The sequence below is a fragment of the Acomys russatus genome, chromosome 14 (assembly GCF_903995435.1).
Source record: "Acomys russatus chromosome 14, mAcoRus1.1, whole genome shotgun sequence".
In the NCBI taxonomy this organism is placed as follows: Eukaryota; Metazoa; Chordata; class Mammalia; order Rodentia; family Muridae; genus Acomys; species Acomys russatus.
In genome coordinates, this window is record NC_067150.1 from 37030147 (window position 1) to 37041668 (window position 11522).

Below are 11522 nucleotides of genomic sequence, written 5' to 3' on the forward strand. Positions count from 1 at the left end.
GACAAGTTGAGAGAAATTTGGCGGGGGAGGGGGCGGGGTGGGGGGTGGGGGGGAGGGGTCAGGTGGGCTATCCTCATTAAGTTGTAAAGGGAGGACTAAGTGTCTAAAGCGGGGTGTGCCAAAGTAGGTCCTCTGCAGAGGGGTCCTGGAGAATAAGAGGGACAGGAACAAAACCACGAGCCACAGAAGCCTCCCTCGCAACTCAACCTGTGCCTCTGTCTTTCCAGAGCTGGCAGTGCCCACCAGCGCATAGGCACCAGTGGCGCCCATCTTCCCCAGCTGTCCTCATCACAGCACTCGGGCTGAAGGAAGTGCCAGGCTCACTGTGACCCCTCCCCCCTCACGGTCATCCACTCATGCCTCTTGATCCCTAGCTTCCTCCCTCCCTCTCATCCCCAACTCCTCCGACACCCCACCTCCTATTCCAAGTTGGGGTACATGTGGAGCCTTACTCGGTTTTCAATGGCTCACTCTACAAGCATCTGCCAATGAAAGCTCGGTGTGGTCATCTATGGTTTCTTCGTCATTCGCCCCCCCCCCCCCCCGAAACAGCTGCCCTGGGAATAGAGACCTCTGCCTGACTCCCAGGCACCCTGGCAAAGTCTCAAGGTGTCGAGATAGAGGTGACTGGGTCCTGTTGGCTGCTGCTGCTGCTGCTGCTGCTGCTGCTGCTGCCGCCTTGGCACTCCCTTGGGGAACTTGCTTCTCGGGTGCTCTTGGACAACCGGGTGGTAGCTGTCTGTGGCCACACCCATGGGCTCTATGGTTTCCCTAGGTATTCTACTGTCCAGGGTGAGTGGTCTGGAAGGCCTGGTTTTGGGCGTCGGCTCATGCTCTCAGCCCATCCAGCCCAACCTCAGGTGGGTGGGGTCCAGGGAGCTGCAGTTGCAGCCAACTCCTACCCATCTGTTTGTTGGCATGCTTCCTCCGGAGTGAACGTTGAGAGTGAGTCCGCTGTCCCCGCCCCATCCTTCCGGGAAGAGACCTACAAAGAGGTCCAGCACCATCTCCCTCCATTCCCATGAGATTTCAAGGAGACTGGAGGGCTAGCAGGGATGCTGGCACCATCTTGTGACTGGCTTCCTTATCTACACCTCACAGTATCTGAGCAGAACCTGGGATGACGCAGTTTGAAAGGAATAGACTTTGTTAGGGTGGGCCAAACAGACAGGGTGGAAAGTGACTTTGGTGCTTAAGTCTTCTGTCCTAACCCACTGCCCCGGGCTTTGAAGCCCACCCACCCACAGGTAATTGCACAGTCCTTTGAGAAGCCATCTCCATTGTAGGGAAGGGGTTGCTGACCGCCCCACCCCCCACCCAAGAAAGGCAGTGACTTGTGTAGCACCTGCCTTTTTTTTTTTTTTCCTGTGAGAGCTAATCGATGAGAGGAGCTTGGGGTGGAAGGGCAGGTGTCAGTCAGCTGAGGCCAGTAGGTAAAGTTCAGGTCCTAGTCTCAGTGTCATGCCACTTACAGAATGTGACCTCACACCCTTAGGTAGAACTCAGGACTGCTATGCTTGGCTGCCCTCTAGAGGGAGGGAGGAAAGAGCAGAGGTGGAGGTGATCTGGCCAGGGTTAGGCCTGGGGAGGAGGCAAACTCTTCAGGGTTGCTGGATGCTGGGGCAAGGCAAACGGAAAGAGGTGTTCAAGGTCTGTGGCTCACTAGAGAGAAGTGGAAGCCTCGGAAAGGAGTCGCATTTCTAGAACATTCTATACACCAGCCCATCACTGAAATGGTCTTGGGTGAGTTGCTCCTCCTCCCTCAGCTTGACACCATGTCTCCTGTTCTCTAAGTGACCAGACTGATCCACCTGGACCTTGGGGATCTTTGCCTGACCTAGGCCTAACCATACGTCTTGAGCAGGGAGAGATGGCCACAAGAACGAGATTACTGGAGAGCCTGTCCTCCTGTCCCTATGCCCTCTGCCACCCTCATCCAGGCTGAGGTTCAGTGAGCCAGCCCAGGGTTGAGGGACCAACAGCTCCAGGGGACATTCCGATTCTGTGACCTGCTCCAGGGCTATGAAATCTCCTTTCACTATCCAGGAAGTTGTCATGCTTTGAGTTACTGAACATGTCATTCACTCTGAGGTTTTCCATCTATCAGAGCTGTCCTGAATTACAGAATACAAACCAAGTCTTGAAAGTGACTGTTGCCTCACTGCTTGGAGACCTAGTTGTCTTAGGGTGAAATTCCTCCTTCTACCACCAGAGGGAGCCCGTGACTTACTCAGATTCACCTGAAATTGCAACTGATTTCCTGGGAAAGCTCTGGGCTTTTTTCAGGCCCCACGGCTTGAGTTGCTACCATGGTCCTGTCCCAGTGTCCAGATCTCTCCTTCCGAACTCACAGTCACCCAAGTATGGCACACCCAGGGTAAGGACAATGAGCCCATCTTGGCATGGGTGGCCTGGGTGGGGCAGAGGCTGGCTCATCTGGAGCGTGAGGACTTCTTGCATGAGCCAGTTTTTCTAAAAAGCACTGGCACTTTAGGGAACCACTCTCATCTCGCCTCAGCAGTTTTGGGCTCACCTGGTTCAGTAAGGATGAGAGAGTGCCTCCAAAAGATTCACTGGCCCTATACACAGCAAAACAAGGGTCCCCTAAGACAGAGATGGGTCCTAGGGCGGAGGGAGGACTGAGTTTACACCCCGCCACCCCGACCTCTCTCCCGCCTCCAATATCTTGCTCCAGGGATAGACTGCCACTTCTGGGGAGATGAATCAGCTCCCGGCAGACGTGCACCCCCAGGTGGTCAAGATCTGAACTGCAGTTGAATGAGTGTAATCCAGTCCTCATCCGACTGGACAAATGTCATAGCCACTCAGTTATGCTGTCCCAATCAGGAAGATGGATGAGCTTGGGCCACAGAGTCAGGAACAGAGCAGCCACAGTCAGGTGTGTTAGGAGCAGGACTGAGACACACGGGCTGTAAGGGGGGAGCTGTGGGGCTGCCAAGCATCCCGGCCTTAGACGATTGCCAGTCTCCGGAAACACACGAAGTCCCGGCTTGGGGACACTTTGGGTTGTTGCAGTTGTAGCTGAGGGACTGGGAAGAAATCCTACTGAGAATTTGGAACCTTTATGTCCAGGGTTTCATCCAGACACTGGAGGGGCAAAGGAGATGGCAGCAGGACACAGGATGGAAGGGTCCCCAGTTGCCATGGGCCTCACATCTGGGAGACCCAAGAGCCAGCCCCATTTGGCAAATTTGTTTCTCCAAGCCTGCTGGGCTACCCAGTATGACCCTGAGTGTGACCTTGTCCCATGATTCCATAGTGCTGTTGTCTCTCTGTACATCTTCAAACCTGGCTCTCTGTTTTGAGAACTCCTCACTGCTGCTTCCTGGAAGAGCCTCGGAGTGTTGCTGGGAGGACTGGCCAGGTGAGCCAGGCGGGAGGGCAGCGGGTGGCTAGGAACAGCTGCCCCAGGCATGCAAGCCACAGACCATACTCTGGGAACTGAAACTGGCATTCCTGGCAGCTTTGTCCCCCAGCCTGCTGTGTGACCTTGGAAAGGTCCTTGTCTGTCTCCGGACTGGGCTTTGGGGGAAACAAAACAGGAGACACAGATTCTAAGTTTCTGTCTAGAAGTCAAGGGCCAGTGACTCTGAAAGGAGGTTGGGGCTGACACGGGTTCTCTCTCGCCTCCTGTCCCTCACAAGCCAGCTCACTGGCCCTATACATACGGGTCCCTCACAAGCAACTAGATGCACACAGCCACACATGCACAGCAGCTTGGTAAGCGAAGAAGGCAGGCACAAAGTCACCCGGAGAGGGAGAGGAAGGAGCTACTGTGGCTCTGGAGCAAGATGACTTCTCTCTCTTTGTTCCCCACAAAGGCCTGTCAATCGGTAAGTGAGTGTACACTCACACAGACTGCTGGGAAGTCACAGTCCTTGCTTTGCAGGGAATTAACATTTCAGGTCTCCCGTCTGCAAACCAAACATTCACTATGAAGTTAATAAAGTTATTCAGGAGAGGCCTGAGCCCTCAGCCAGCCTCTCAGGGGGTGTGAGCAGGATCGAAGGTTGCAGAACGGGCCTCGGCTGTCCAGGCCTCCTTCCTGATATCCTAATGACGCTTCTTCTTGGAACTGAATATTCCTTCACTCGGGGGGGGGGGGGGGGATATGAAGCAGATTAGCTGCTCCAGGGTGGGAATAGCGCCTGTGCTCCTCAGTGGCCTCAGTGCTCCTCAGTGGCCATCCCAGTTCTGGCAGAGGACCTAGTCAGTAAATGTTAGTTGATGGACCGCGCTGGCTGCTTGGAAGAAGAGGATTGAATGAGGAATGGCCACCCACCACTGTATAGGGGAGAGGAGGGTTGTGTGTGTGATGGTGGTGGTGGGTGGTGGGTGCTGGGGCAGAGTGGGTGATGTCTAGGCTCACAGAGGTGAGAGATCTTTGAGAGCTTTCCCAGTGACAGCCTTCATTTCATCCTCTGAGTCTCTGTATAGTGGCTGAGTTTTCCTGTCAACCTGACACAGGAGTAGAGTCCTCAGAGAGGAAGGAGCCCCAGGTGAGGAAATTACTCCATGAGACCCAGCTGTAAGGCATTTTCTCAGTTAGTGATCACTGGGGGAGGGCCCAGCCCATTGTGGGTGGTGCCGTCCCTAGGCTGGTGGTCCTGGGCTCTATAAGAAATCAGGTTAAGCAAGCCATGGAAAGCATACAAGTAAGCAGCACCCTTCCATGGCCTCTGCATCAGTTCCTGTCTCCAGGAGCCTGCCCTGTCTGAGTTCCTGTCCTGACTTCCTTCAATGATGAACAGCAGTATGGAAGTATAAGCCGAATAAACCCCTTTATCCCCAATTTGCTTTTTTTTTTTTTTTTCATGGTGTTTTATTACAGCAATAGAAACCATAACTAAGACACTTGGAGTCCAGAAAAACTTGCCGGAATCCTGGGCCAGTGACTATGTGGTGGGCATTATCTCCAAGCTAACAGTCAAAGCCACAAACTTTTCTGGACCCTTCCCCACAATGATTTGAGAGAGTTCTGCCCAGCCTCCTCTTCTCAGGACACCATATCTAAAGACAATGCCCTGTGAGCCCACCTTAAAGATAGCCAGGTCCCAGGGAGAGACTGGGACACCCATGTTCCCTCCCAGTGCCATGTGAGCTAAGGTACAGGGGTGATTGGCCATGTGTGAGATGTCTTCACCCCTTGGGCCCTCTGCCCCCTCAGCTGGGGGCTCTTGATTTCTTCTCTTAAGGAGGGGGGTGGTCTATGGTCCTACTAGGCTGGGACCAGGGAGGATGTGGGAGAAGGTTTCATGTTATGCGAGGAAGGGGTGGGGTGTGATGCTAGTTGCTCTGGAATTGGGGAGAGGCAGAGTAACCCCAAAGCAGAGAGGGCCTGAGCAGAGGCCAGCCTGGCTCTGGGCTAATCCAAGAGTCTCTGAAGCAATAAAGGAATCTTGACTATTGAAATGAGGATCTCACCAAAGAACTGGAATTTCCCCCCAGGAATCTCATGTTGGTAGAAGGAAAAGACTGAGGAGGCCCTGGGACCAGCTGGAGAGGGAGCTGTCTCCTGGGAAGAGATCTCGAACAGTTCTGACAGACCACCCTGCAGGAGGAGCTTGGGTCTAACTGTGATGGGTCAGCTGCACACTCGTCTTCCTGTCTATTAAAAACTAATGTTGTCAAGGCATGATCTCTGAAGTGGACTTGGAGGGGCCCTAGAGGGGCCTTCTTTGTTCCTCTTCTCAATCCAGTCACTTTTTTTCGTGGCTTGTTTGTCAGTAGATCTGTTGAGGACAGGTGGCCCAATGTGTTAGGTCCCACGCTGTGACCTTAAGAGTTCTGGTAACGCCATGGCAGAAATTAGGCCCACACGCCTCAGAGAGTGTGCTGGCTAATTTTTGTCAACTTGACACAAGTTAGAGTTATCTGCGAAGGGAGAGCTGTAGGCAGGCATTTTCTTGATTCGTGGTTGACATGGGAGGGCCCAGCACACTGTGGGTGGGGCCATCCCTGGCCTGGGCGGTCCTGGGTTGTATAAGAAAACCAACTGAGCAAGCCCCGGGGAGCAAGCCAGTAAGCAGCGCTCCTCCGTGGCCTCTGCTTCCAGGTTCCTGCGCTACTTGAATCCCTACCCTGACTTCTTTCAAGGATAGGCTGCGACCTTGGGGGATATGAGCCGAATAACCCCTTTTCTGTCCCGGGTTGCCTTCGGTCAGAGTCACTGGAACAGCAAGCAAATTATGCATGACTGGTAAGCCCCCTCTCCGGAGCTCAGTCCGCGTATCAGAGAGCGAGGGTCCCAGGCTGGAGGACACTATGTGTCCTTTCTAGGAGGTCTCAGAGGCAGACGCGGACACAAGCTGGGATGGGGCCGGTCAGGTTACAGACTGGCCTGTGAGACACAACTTTGAGTGGCCGAGAACCCAGCAAATTTTTAGCACAGCCTGCAGCGCTGCCATCCTGCGTCTCTAACACAAGGGGGCGCCACATAACCAGCTTCTCTGTTTTAAGGTTCACTGAAGAATGGAGCCATACTGAGCCCAAGAAAAGAAAGCAGAGTCCTCCTCAGTGAGGTAGCCTACCCAGAGACTAAGCAGAGTTAGGGAAATGCACTCTGCCCACCCCCGCACCTCACCCCACACACAACCACCCCACCAGGGAGAGTGGACATGACAGTTTTGTCCACCTGCAGGGGCCTGCCCTACCCGCCTGTTACCGAATGAGGCAAAACCTCGATGCCACTGTCTGCATAGATCCTGATGTCACCACCCCGATCTGAACAGGTCTAGAGACCTGGCTGTCACCTAGACCTAGTTCTTTCCTCCTCTTAGATCCTGCAGGGGCAGAGACGGGGGCACAGTGGGGGAAACAGTGAAAAGCGGAGCTCAGCCCACCAGCTGGACCGGCGAATCCTTCTGCGTCTCTGCGCCTTAGCTTCCTCACCTGTGGGATGGGAACGATAAGCCCCATCATTAGGTTGAATGAGATCACGCGTATAAGCAAAGCCGTAGCGTGCTACCAAACAGAACGGGACTCAGCTGAGGGACAGGGGGAGCTCAACCCTGGTCTTGTGGCTCATGTGCTTTGAGGATTTGAATAGCCAGCGTGCGACAGGGACTGTGTTAGGCCTTTTGGAAAACTAGAGTGGGGATATTTTTATAAAAATAGAGATGATAAAACCACATAGGGTCCCCTGGGGGCAAAGGGCAGCTCAAGCCCCATGGGACACTGCTTGGGGCTGTCTCCTTCTCTCAATTCATGTGTCTGTCTGTCTGTCTGTCTGTCTGTCTGTCTGTCTCTCTCTCTCTCTCTCTCTCTCTCTCTCTCTCTCTCTCTCTCTCTCTCTCTGTGTGTGTGTGTGTGTGTGTGTGTGTGTGTTCACTAATGTGAGCAGGGTTTGGAAGGCACTGATCTGAATGGATGCCCTCGCTGAGAAGCAGACTTTGAGACTTGGAGGAAGATGCCCTCAGAGGACAGCGGGTCTCCTGCCAGCGCCCCTAGAGCATCTTGCTCCTTCACCTCTTCCTAGAGGGCCAAGGACAACTGAGACTTGAGGTCTCCTCCTGAAGGTCAGGCCAGCAGGGATGCGCCTCAGCACAGTGCCCGGAATAGTCAGGAGACTAGAGTCACATCCTGTTGCGGACTCCGAGTTCTGCCCTTCAGTGGCCGTGTAACATTTAGCAACCACTTGGTTTCCAGAGTCTTAGGTTCCTCGTCAGTAGAACAGGAATATTGACGCCAGCCTGGCCCTAGGGTCTGATGCGAACGCACCACGGGCTCTCTAAAGCTTCACTTGCGATCTAAGTAGCGTCAGACCGACCAAGATAGATCTGTACAGGGGAAACTTCATTCTGTTCTCCTAAATCCGGGTAGGATTAAATACTGAAGGAAAAAAACCTCTATGTAACCGCTCAATACTGCCCACAGGTTTCCAGTGCTCAGTCTTTAGCGACACCTGCTGGCCATAATAGGTACTGTATTCCCCCATCTGGCCAAAAGATTGAGAAAGCTCACCTCTCTTCGGTCTCTTCTGTACTTGTTGCTCTTAGACTGGGAAGGGGACAGAGTCCTTCCTAGGAAGAGAGGGCTCCTCTGCCCACCTTCCCTCTGCACCCAATGCAGGAACGAACAGGGCTAAGGGCACGACCAGAGGGTGAACTTAGGACCAACCTGGTCTGGAAAAACGTGTGCTCACAGCAACAACTCCACCAGGCAGAAGACCAGCACGCCCAGTTGCCTCTGTCTCTAGAGAAGCCAGGCTGAAGGAAGAGGCTCCAGACACAGGCACACAGGAGGCTCAGAGAAACCGCCTGGTCAGGGCTTTAGGCTGTCTCATGATTCACATTTATGCTCGAATACCAGGGCATTTGGAAGAGTGGCTAGCTTGAAACATGGGTGAAAGAGGGGCAGGTTGGTGGTGTCCCCTTCCCAGGGTACTTCTGCCGCGAGGATGCAGTCTACTGATGATACCCTAGAATACACAGGATTTTCTTCAAAGCAATACAAGGAGTGCAGGAAGATGGCTCAATGGATAAAAGCACGGTGAAAGAGGAGACACCTCAAAGTCACTCTCTGCCCTCTACACATGTGTGTGCCCTGGCATTCTTGCACTAACAGTCTCTCACACACACAATAACGAATAGGATAAAAAAAAAAAAAAACAAGTAAAAATCCAAGGTGATGAGAAGTTGTGGGGTGACCTGTGAGATCAGACTCGCCTCAAATGGCTAGCAGGTGCTGCTGGGAAGCGGGCCAGGTGATCCGACTGCGCTCCCTGCTTGTGTGTCTGCATCCAACCCACCTCGGAAAGGGGACTGCAAACACTGCCACCACCGCCAGTGACCATACAAAGGTTAACCTGTTTCTCCGAGCCTCGGCTTCGTGATCTGTACAATGGGAACAGCAGGCACGAAGCTGGCCTTCTAGAGCTCCGCAGAGGGTTAGCTGAGAAATGGTGTGATATCCTGAGGACCTGAGTGTGGCACCGAGCCACCACACCACCAGGGCCTGTTCCAGTCATTGCTAGGGGTAGCCGTCCATGGCTCTGGCCAAAATTTGCCAAATGGAGTAGCTGATGCTGATGAACACTTGGTTGTTTCTTCTTAGCTTCAGGGTCCTAACTACAGTGTCGTCAACCTTAAAATGCACATGTCCCAATGTGAGGTTGCCTCAGCTATAGACACTGCCTGGGTTCTTTCCGCCAGCACTATGCCAACCCTGGGCTTTCCTGTCCCTGTGCCTAGCTCAAGTGCCACCTGGGTTCTTGCTGACTACTCCTTTCTCTGAGTTTAAGCAACTCTTTAATAGTTTTCATAAACCTAAACCCTAAGTGAGATTTTAAAAGTCATCTATCCCAACCACGGCGCCCCAGATTCACCCAACAAACACTTAGGAAATGTCCACCTGGAGTCTGGAGGGTGAGCAGACAGTGCAAGAGACAGAGGGCAGCCCCACCAGTGACATAAACACCATCACAGACATAGGGCTGCTGACCAGCAACCATCTCGTTAGGTGTGGTGAGAGGGGCTGGCACTTCGGAGGATCAGGAGTTCGAGGTCATCCTTAGTTACACAGCAAGTTTGAGGCTGCCTGGGCTACATATGACCCTAAAGAAAAAAAGGGGGGAGAAAGGGGTTGGAGAGATGTTCAGAGGCCAAGAGCACTGATTGCTGGCTCAATTCCTGGCACCTGCGTGGCGGCTTATAATTATTGATTGTGAGCTCGTAACCACCGGTAACTCCAGTCCCTGAGAATCTATCGCCCTCTGCTGGCCTCTGTGGGTACTGCATGCATGTGATGCATAGACATACATAAATGCAGGCAAAGCACTACTTTTTTTTTTTTTTTTTTTTAAAAAAAGAGCCCCATTTCTGCCCCAGGCTGTGGTGACTTGCAATGTTGCCCAGCTTTGGGCTGCCATTTAAACCTGTTGAGCCAGGTGCTTACAGAAGATGTTCTCTAAGTACTCTCTGCTCTGCCGTGTTGTCTGTGAGCCTTGGTGTTCACTCGCTGTTGCTACACAACCATTATGCCCACTGCAGGGTAGGAGTGAGGGTGGAGGTCCTGAGTTGGGCCATCCAGAGAGTTTTCATTACCTTTAGGGTTTGGGGAGTGGGTGGCTGTGTTTAAAACAGCGAATGTAGTGCGATGATCAACTTGCTTACTTAGCACCCTCAAAGCCTCCCCCCGCCCCCAGGTCAGCCACTAAGCACCACAATAAATAAATAAACAAGTAGCTCTAGCAGCCCTAGGACTGTGCTTCCTTTTCCGTCCCCTAGGGGGCCATGAGTGGCTGTATACAGTATAAAGGACAAATATTTTAGACCATAAGAAGTCAAGTGCCTCACATGGAGACTCTGGCCCATTTACCTCCAGCTACCCCAGGGTTTTCTGAACCCATAGAGCATAAGTTCATTTCTCTCTGTCATCTGTGACCTTCTGGTGAAACACTTGAGAAATGCCATACTTGATCTTTTCACATTGTCAGCTGACGTTGTTAAAAATGGGGTCAACTTTGCTAAGGATGTGGCATTCGATGGCACAGTGGCCTGAGGTTGGGCTCTCCCGCTCCTCAATGCTGCATTCTACCCCGACAGAGCTCTACTCCCTGGGGAACTGACCTCTGACTTCACTGTCACCAGTGTCACCTGTGTGTGTAAGTGGTGCCACTGACCCAGCCTCCCGATATTCAGGAAATGATGCATTGAATTACACCTCTCCCCCAATGATGCACAGTAGGACCACAGGGCTTTGCTCCACCAAAGCGAAAGATCCCAGAGCAGCAGTCAGAGCTGGTGGGCTCCCATAGGGGGCGGGACTTCCTGCGCTTGGCCTGATCAGGCCTCATTGGGTCTGTTCTGTTTAGAGGGCAATGTTAGTCAGGCATGGGGGCGAATACCAGTGACCTCACACTCAGAAGGAGCCTGTCGAGGTGAGGGGATCTCAAGTTCTAGGCCAGCCTTTGCTGTAGATTGAGCAGGGAGGGGTGGGGTGGGAAGGGAATTCAGCACAGCCAAGGAAGGGTCTAGCAATCGTGTTAAAATGGAAGGCAGCAGAGATTAGAAATGTGGCCTAGTAGAAGGACCGCTCGGGGCCCTGGTGGCTCTTCTCCACTCTGTGGAAAACTGTCATCTGTGAGACATTAGGCACAGCTTATGCACTCCAGAAGGGCCAGGCAGAAGAGGCTCAGTTAACCAGAATGTGAACATAGGCAATAAAGTTAGGCTAGGCGTCAGGATGGGGAGGGAGGAGGCCCTTAGCACTAGTGACATTAACCTGAGGTTGGTGAAGCATCTGTGGAGAGGCCTAGATAGAGCCCACTGGCAAGAACGGGCCAGGAGAGAGGAGCCCTAAGCAGCCTGTGTGCCCCCCGCCCCCCACTAACTGGACACGCCTCAGTCACTGGTCACCATCAGCCATGCTAGACCCCAGGGAGAGGTTTCTTCCTCCTCACAATTCCTGTGCTGGTGGCTGGAGCAGCTCGATGCTGTCATCTAGTGGCTCCTCCATCCTCCGTGCGGATGGCTTGTCATAGCAACAAGAGGGACGCCGCT